This window comes from Triticum dicoccoides, chromosome 4B (assembly GCF_002162155.2).
Source record: "Triticum dicoccoides isolate Atlit2015 ecotype Zavitan chromosome 4B, WEW_v2.0, whole genome shotgun sequence".
Lineage (NCBI taxonomy): Eukaryota > Viridiplantae > Streptophyta > Magnoliopsida > Poales > Poaceae > Triticum > Triticum dicoccoides.
Window position 1 is genome coordinate 109,560,643 of NC_041387.1, and position 9,819 is coordinate 109,570,461.

Sequence of the window (9,819 nt, forward strand, 5' to 3'; positions counted from 1 at the left end):
ATGCTATTAGGAATAATGATAACCATGAAACTTTTTATCATGATTTTAGTTTTCAATTGGATTATGCCTCACATGATAATTATTTTGTTGAGTTTGCTCCCACTACTATTCATGAGAAGAAATTTGCTTATGTGGAGAGTAGTAAATTTTCTATGCTTGTAGATCATGAAAAGAATGCTTTAGGTGCTGGTTATATTTTTGAATTCATTCATGATGCTACTGAACATTATTATGAGGGAGGAACATATGCTTGTAGGAATTGCAATAATATCAAGTTTCCTCTCTATGTGCTTAAAGTTTTGAAACTATGCTTGTTGTACCTTCCTATGCTAGTTGATTATTGTTCCCATAAGTTGTTTGCTCACAAAATCCCTAGGCATAGGAATTTGGTTAGACTTAAATGTGCTAGTCATATGCTTCATGATGCTCCCGTTATGTTTCAATTCTTATCTTTTATGTGAGCATCATTGCCATCATCATGCCTAGCTAGAAAGGCATTAAAGAAAAGCGCTTGTTGGGAGACAACCCAATATTTACCATTACTGTTTTTGTGTGTCCACATGATTATGCTACTTAAGTAATCATGTTTTATAGCTTTTGTTTCAATAAAGTGCCAAGTAGAACCTTTGGGAAGACTTGGGTGAAGTTTATGTGATCTTGCTGTAAAAAACAGAAACTCTTGCGCTCACGAGATTAGCTGCCATCGTTTACTGGAGAGTGAGTTTAGGTTGATTCTTTTTGAAGATGATTAATAGACAAATTCCTCAGGTCCATAAATTTATTTCAGAACTTTTTGAGTTCCATAAGTATACGTTTGATACAGATTACTACAGACTGTTCTGTTTTTGACAGATTCTGTTTTAATTGTGTTGTTTGCTTATTTTGATGAATCTATGAGTAGTATCGGAGGGTATGAACCATAGAGAAGTTAGAATACAGTAGATATTACACCAATATGAATAAAGAATAATTTAATTACATTACCTAAGTGGTGGTTTTATTTTCTTATACTAACGGAGCTTACGAGTTTTGTGTTGAGTTTTGTGTGGTTGAAGATTTCAAGCTTTGGGTAAAGATTCGATAGACTAGTGAATAAGGAGTGGAAAGAGACTAAGCTTGGGTATGCCCAAGGTACCCCAAGGTAATATTCAAGGACAACCAAGAGCCTAAGCTTGGGGGTGCCCCGGAAGGCATCCCCTCTTTCGTCTTCGTTCATCGGTAACTTTACATGGAGCTATATTTTTATTCACCGCATGATATCTGTTTTGCTTGGAACATCATTTTATTTTATTAGTATTTGCTTTCTGTTATTTAGAATAATGTTTCGAATCTTTATTTTCAATAAAAATGTCAAGGATAGCCTTTACCATGCTTATTTTGCTAGTATACATGTTGCTGTTTGAAAACAGAAAGTTTACCGCTGTCGCAAAAAATCCCTAGAAAAGTAAGAGAATGGTATAATGTTGAATACTTTTGCATATTGAGATCTGATAAATCTTATACAACTTAGTATTTTTCTCATAATTTTTGGAGTTAGGGAAGTATGACGAATTTTGCATTCTTTACAGACTATACTGTTTTGGCAGATTGTTGTTATGTTGCATTGTTTGCATATGTTTGCTTGTTTAATGATTCTATTTGAGGATAGGAGTGTTAAATATGCAGAGGAATTTAGTATGCAATGTTGAATAATAATTTTAGTGATTTGTTGCAGTAGAAAATAATAAGGTTTTGCATTGGTTTATACTAACCTATCTCACGAGTTCTTGTTGAGTTTGTTGTGGATGAAGCTTTTGATAAAAAGAGAAACCATGATATGAGAGGAATTAAGGAGACACAAAAGATCAAGCTTGGGGATTCCCAAGGCACCCCAAGACAATATTTCAAGAAGTCTCAAGCATCTAAGCTTGGGGATGCTCCGGTAGGCATCCCACCTTTCTTCTTCAACTATCGGTTAGTATCGGTTGAGCCTAAGTTTTTGCTTCTTCACATGAGTTGTGCTATCCTTGCAATGCCATTTTTTTTTGCTTGATGTTTGAATACAATACCAAGATCTGAATTCTTTAATGAGAGAGAGTCTTCACATAGTTACATAATTATTTAGCTACTCATTGATCTTCACTTATATCTTTTTGGAGTAGTTTTTCATTTACTCATGTGCTTCACTTATATCCTATGAGTAAATGGTTGAATGAGTTGATTGTCATGAATCTGAAATTATATATGTTTCATTTGCTTATCCCATGGGGAGTAATGACTTCACATCTAAGAAGTAGAAGTTGTAAATTTATTGAAGGTTAGCAAGCGTTGTATTGGTCATTTGAACAATTCATGAAAGAATACTGAAGGAAGAAACATATAAATATACTATCCTAGACATCCTTTATAATTGTGAGCACTCATTATGTATGACATGCTAAAGAGTTGACGTTGGACAAGGAATACAACGTAATGAGTTATGTTTTCTCACATCTCAATTAAAGTATATTGTCCTGGATCATTCAAACATGTTGAGCTTGGCTTTCCCCCTCATGCTAGCTAAAATTCCTTGCACCAAGTAGAGATACTACTTGTGCTTCCAAATATCCTTAAACCCAGTTTTTGCCATGAGAGTCCACCATACCTACCTATGGATTGAGTAAGATCCTTCAAGTAAGTTGTCATTGGTGCAAGCAATAAAAACTGCTCTCTAAATATGCATGACTTATTAGTGCGGAGAAAATAAGCTTTGTACGATCTTGTTATGGAAGCAATAAAAGCGACGGACTGCATAATAAAGGTCCATATATAAGGGGCAATATAAAGTGACATTCTTTCGCATTAAGATTTTGTGTATCTAACCCTAAAAGCGCATGACAACCTCTGCTTCCCTCTGCGAAGGGCCTATCTTTTACTGTATGTCTTTTACTTTATGCAAGAGTCAAGGTGATCTTCACCTTTCCCTTTTTCATTTTATCCTTTGGCAAGCACTTTGTGTTGGGGTGATCTTGATATATATATCCAATTGGATGTAAGTTAGCATGAACTATTATTGTTGACATGAACTCCGGAAATAAAAGAATTGAATCATCTCGAGGAAATAAGAATAAGATTTATTGTATGCTTATCCTTCATCAAATTCAACTGACGACAAGCAATGGATTTGGCACACTACTTATTCTCGTAGAAAGGATTAAAAGAGATATAGCGCAAACTTGAGAAGGTATAGATGGAACCACCGGTGGGATTGGAAACAACGAATGAAATGATACGGTAGCAAAGGAAGAGGAATCTTGAACGAACCACCGTAAAAATTGGAAAAGAGAGTAGCAAGGGCACAATTCACCGGAAAGAATTTGAAAATGAATGAAGATACTTGAAGGGATTTAGATACATGATAAAGAAGAGAACATGAACTGATTAGAGGATGTTTGAACGATGCATCGGAAGAATTCGAGAACGAGAGTTGAAAGTTGAGAATGAATAATTCTAAGATGATGGGCTACGGAGAATCAATCTGAAAAGACTCTTGAATTGCTCCGGATGGGTGAAAAGAATTTAAGAGAGCCATGAATCTACGAGAGAAGGGACAAGATTTAGAGGAAACACTTCTTCGGTCTTCAAATGTTGAGAATGAAGATGAGAACCACCATGACAATTTATGAGACACTCCGGAGCAAAGAAGAATAGAAATGTTGAACCAACGATGAAAATATTCTGAAAGCGATCTTGGAGAAGGAATATGACTGATGAAAATTCATTCTTACGTCAAACTTAGAAAGACTTTGGGAAACACTCCGGATAAATTAGAAAAGAGTCAGATAAGATCCTAGGGAAAAGACTTGTGGGTTAGGGCCCACTCAAAAGAACCACTGTTAAACGATTGCTTGAAAAGAGAGATTGCACCGGTTGAATTAAATGGCTTGAATGAGATAGCATCCTCAATAGAACTTGAGTGAATTGAGAATGGAAACTTGAATCTTCTGAGATATCTTCATCACTCCGGATATGAACTGGGAGAGGTGAATGAATAAAAGAGCCTTGGATAAGAAATTCACATGGGAAGATATGTGAAACAAAAGGAAGAGATATGATCAACACCGAAAGCTTGAGTTAAATCCACCAAAAAAGAATACGAGAATGAAGAATGATGAACTTGAAGCTCCGTTAGTATCTTCTGAGAATCACCGGATAAGAACATTGGCGGAAAAGAATGGAGAGACTTCACATCCACAAGATGGATACTTGATTAAGATATCTGAGTCCTTGAAGAAAAGGGTGGGAGGGCAGGGAAAACAAAGACAACTTGGGATGGATGAAACAAACACCGGTGAGAAAACTTAGAGTTGATCTTGCGGATGTTGAAAATGGTCGGATCCACTTGAAGAGAAGCACGCCGGTTTGGAATAGAATTGACATGACAATCTCGATAAACAAGAAGGATTAGCACTCCCATAGAAATATGAGAACACCGCTTGAAAGGTATGGAATCAACACTTGACATTGAAGCAACTCAAATACCACAACTCAAAACAAAACAAAGGATTGGCTTGCAGAATAAGCCGGAACAAATACATATGATAGAGATTTACCCAATCCCATATCATGCATCTGTCGGAAAGATATTCTAGGAGCTACTAGAATTCCCACCTATAAACTCCCGAAACTTTCTGGTTATGCAATCTGGTGTTGGGGATACAGGGGAAGCAATATATCTCACCCAAACTAACAATACCTACATCCAGCTGTATCCATCCGTCAACACATAACCAAGAAACCTTCGGAAATCGTGTACCTCAACCTTCGAAAAGCATCCGTTATACGAGTTATGGCAATACTCCCGAACTCCCCAGTACTGGGTGACGTCGAGGTTATCTCACCAAAAACTGCATAAAAGATATTTTCGATGTCGGCAAAACTCAGGTATTCCAGAACTGCAACGATAAAATTATGACGACAACACCTCGGAGCTCAACTCCCCGGGTCAATGCCACATAATAGACAGGAGGCACTAAGAACAATGTTCTCGTCACAAAACCATCGGAACGATTCCAAGATACCCGCGTGATCCTAAATTTTTTTTAGTGAAATTTGAGGAGAGGAAAGTCAAAACATCTACATCAGGAGACCTCACCAGAGCGACGAAGGGGGCTGAGGAGTAAAAAGAATCCTACTCTCCAATATATATAATCCTAAGACTCAAAATAGTTTTCTTCTAGACTCAACAAAGGCCAACAATCAAGGGGGCTCCTATGGTCGGTCGAGGCTCTGATACCAACTTGTCACGCCCAATATGCGACCCTATCCAAAAGGAACTCGAAGGTCCCACCAAGGATAGACCCGCATATTGAAACGCTTTTGCAAGGTGGATATCATTACATCAACATTACATAATTAGATGGGGATACATACATAAGGCATACAATGCCACACGAATACAACATCATCTTACATAATAGCATCATCCGACTACGGATGAAACACAAACAGAAACTCAAACGGCATCCACCCTGCTAGCCCAGGCTGCCGACCTGGAACCTATCCCCTGATCAAAGAAGAAGCAGAAGAAGAAGAACTCCAAAACAAGCAACATCGCTCTCGCATCATGATCATCGCAAAACCTGTACCTACAACTGTTGTTGTAGTAATCTGTGAGCCACGAGGACTCAGCAATCCCATTACCATGGGTATCAAGACTAGCAAAGCTTAAAAGGGAAAGGAAGGGGTAAAGTGGTGAGGTTGCAGCAGCGACTAAGCATATATGGTGGCTAACATACGCAAATAAGAGCGAGAAGAGAGCAAACGGAACGGTCGTGAAGCTAGCAATGATCAAGAGGTAATCCTGAACTCCTACTTACGTCAAACATAACCCAAAACCGTGTTCACTTCCCGGACTCCGCCGAAAAGAGACCATCACGGCTACACACATGGTTGATGCGTTTTAATTCGGATCTGGTGTCAAGTTATCTACAACCGGACATTAACAAATTCCCATCTGCCACATAACCGCGGGCACGGCTTTCGAAAGACTATACCCTGCAGGGGTGTCCCAACTTAGCCCATGATAAGCTCTCGCGATCAACGAAGGATATTCCTTCTCCCAGGAAGACCCGATCAGACTCGGAATCCCGGTTTACAAGACATTTCGACAATGGTAAAACAAGACCAGCAAAGCCGCCCGATGTGCCGACAAATCCCGATAGGAGCTGCACATATCTCGTTCTCAGGGCACACCGGATAAGCGAAGCGTACAGGAACCGAAGAATCCAAGTTGCCAAGGAATGGTCCCGCACGGTGCTCTAGTTTGGACCAACACTCGGAGGAGCACTGGCCCGGGGGGGGGGGGTAAATAAAGATGACCCTCGGGCTCCGGAAACCCAAGGGAAAAAGGGCTAGGTGAGGAAAATGGTAAAACCAAGGTTGGGCCTTGCCGGAGGAGTTTTATTCAAAGCGAACTGTCAAGGGGGTCCCATAAACCACCCAACCGCGTAAGGAACGCAAAATCCGGGAACATAACACCGGTATGACGGAAACTAGGGCGGCAAGAGTGGAACAAAACACCAGGCATAAGGCCTAGTCTTCCACCCTTTACCAAGTATATATATGCATTAAATAATATAAGAGATATTGTGATATCCCAACATAATCATGTCTATCATGGAGCAATCTTCAACTTCACCTGCAACTAACAACGCTATAAGAGGGGCTGAGCAAAAGCGGTAACATAGCCAAACAATGGTTCGCTGGGACGGGTGAAAAAGGTTTTGAGGCTGACATGGCAAATTGGGAGGCTTGAAGAGCAAATGATAGGTAACGCAGCAAAGCGATAGAACGAAGCAGCTAGCATAGCAATGATAGTAGTGAGATCCAGGGTAGCGGTCATCTTGCATGAAATCCCGCAAGGAAGAAGAACGAGTCCATGAAGAAGAAAAGCGGATGTGGTCGAACGAATCCTCACAACTCCGGAACGAAACCGAAGGCAACCCGGAAAGAAGCAAACAACATGGTAAACACACAAGCATAATCATGGCATGATGCACAAACAAATATGATGCATGACCTGTTTAAAGAGGCATGGCATGGCAAAGTGCAACAAACAATACTACAAATCAAGTGGAGCTCAATATGCAACGAGTTGCATATTGACGAAACACCACATTCAAGTTATTTAGTTCGCTCTCGTTTAGGTACCCAACAATATTAAATGTTGATTAACATGGCAAGAGGTGTAGCATAATTAAACTACCTATCTAGGCAAATTTAAATGAGGCCGGAACAACGAACATCTCCGGAAAATCTCATATGCAATTTATGAATTTGCTACTGTTCTGCCATAAACCATATTTCAATGTTGTTAAACAATAAAACAAAGTGCACCATGTTAATCTAGGCATTTTCCCACCCCATTTACATATAAAGAACATTTAAAACCGAGCTACGGTTATTTAGTTATGAAATAAATCATTTTAGCATGGCATTTAAGCAAATTAATGCAAACAGCAATTTAAACATTTTAAACATGGATGAAAATGGCATATTATTAATCTACCCAAAATTCTAAGCATTTTACATGTTTGAATCATTTTAATCCGATGCACGATTAATGAGTTATTAATGCATGAACTTCAGGGGTTTTTCTATAAATCTGTAAACACTGGATAAATAGACAAATTCGCAGATCTGAAAAAGAAGGTACACGGGCCGAATCTGGCTGGCCCGAATGTGTACAGGAGAGGGCACTGGGTGCTCACCAGGCCGCATGGGCCGGTTGGTGGAGGAGCTGGCAGGCCGCGGCTGGGCCTTGGAGCGCTGCAGATGGAGAGGCCCAGGCAGCAGGGCGATGGGTCAACGACGTGGGCGAGCGGTTCTGGCGAGCTGCAGGTCGATGCAGAGGAAGCAGAGGCGCGGCGGCATGGTTGGACAGCGGCGAGGCAGCAGCGGAGGGCGGGACTGGCCGACGATGAGGACGCGCGGGAGCCGACCGGAACCGATTCCCGGTGGTGGGAGGCAGATCCGGCGAGGCAAGGTCTTGGCGGCGGCGGGGAATCTCTAGCAAGGCGAAGACGGGCTTGGCGCGGGGTCGGGGAGGTCGCGAGCTGGCTGCTGCAGTTCTTCCTGGCGCTCGACGGGAAGACACATGCGAGGAACTTGGTGGAGCAGTGGCTCTCGAGGCAGGCACGCGAGGTACAGGCGGGGATGGACGGGGCTCCGCTGGGATGAGGGAGGAGGCGCACGGCTGCGATCTGGTTGGACGGCGCTGAAAGCAAGGTGAAGGCGCTCGGGTCGGTTTGGATCGGGAGGATCCCGAGGGCGAAGGGAGTGGCAGCGGCAGGTGAGGGAAAATCCCCTAGAAATTAGGTGGTGTGTCTAGATTAGGTTAGGGGTGGTCTATATATAGTGAAATGAGGGGAATTTCGGGACAAACGATTTAAATTGGACGGACGGGAAAAATAGACTAGGGGAGTTCAAAAAATAAACCGAAGATATTTTAGAGATGATTGGGGATGATCCGGACTCATCGGTCACGATAGCCCGGCTCGGGTTCGGAGCATTTTTCGGGCGCGCGCAAGAGGGGTTTGACGAAACCCCATGGAGACAAAGGGTTTTGATGGGCTCGGGAAAGAGAGAGAAGAGAGCGGTCCAGTTGATCTGACAGGGGTCAACAGGGACAAGGAAGAAGCGGCAACTATGAGCAAATGCAAGTTTTATGAAAACGATATGGATGCGATGCACATGATGCTATGAGATGAGATGCATTCCATGAACAAAATGCAAAACAAAAGACAAAAACTCAACCACGGAGGAAATAACAAATCACATAGCCGGAAATGGCAAGAGTCGGAGTTGCGAATATGGAAAGTTTTATCCAGGGCGTTACAAACCAAGAGCCTAAGCTTGGGGATGCCCCGGAAGGCATCCCCTCTTTCGTCTTCGTTCATTGGTAACTTTACTTGGAGCTATATTTTTATTCACCACATGATATGTGTTTTGCTTGGAGCATCATTTTATTTTATTAGTATTTTCTTGCTGTTATTTAGAATAATTTTTTGCATCTTTATTTTCAATAAAAATGTCAAGGATAGCCTTTACCATGCTTATTTTGCTAGTATACATGTTGCTGTTTGAAAACAGAAAGTTTACCGCTGTTGCAAAAAATCCCTAGAAAATTAAGAGAATGGTATAATGTTGAATATTTTTTCATATTGAGCTCTTATAAATCTTATACAACGTAGTATTTTTCTCATAATTTTTTGAGTTAGGGAAGTATGACGAATTTTGCATTCTTTACAGACTATACTGTTTTGGCAGATTGTTGTTATGTTGCATTGTTTGCATATGTTTGCTTATTTAATGATTCTATTTGAGGATAGGAGTGTTAAATATGCAGAGGCATTTAGTATGCAATGTTGAATAATAATTTTAGTGATTTGTTGCAGTAGAAAATAATAAGGTTTTGCATTGGTTTATACTAACCTATCTCACGAGTTCTTGTTGAGTTTGTTGTGGATGAAGCTTTTGATAAAAAGAGAAACCATGATATGAGAGGAATTAAGGAGACACAAAAGCTCAAGCTTGGGGATTCCCAAGGCACCCCAAGACAATATTTCAAGAAGTGTCAAGCATCTAAGCTTGCGGATGCTCCGGTAGGCATCCCACCTTTCTTCTTCAACTATCGGTTAGTATTGGTTGAGCCTAAGTTTTTGCTTCTTCACATGAGTTGTGCTATCCTTGCAATGCCATTTTATTTTGTTTTGCTTGATGTTTGAATACAATACCAAGATCTGAATTCCTTAATGAGAGAGAGTCTTCACATAGTTACATAATTATTTAGCTACTCAT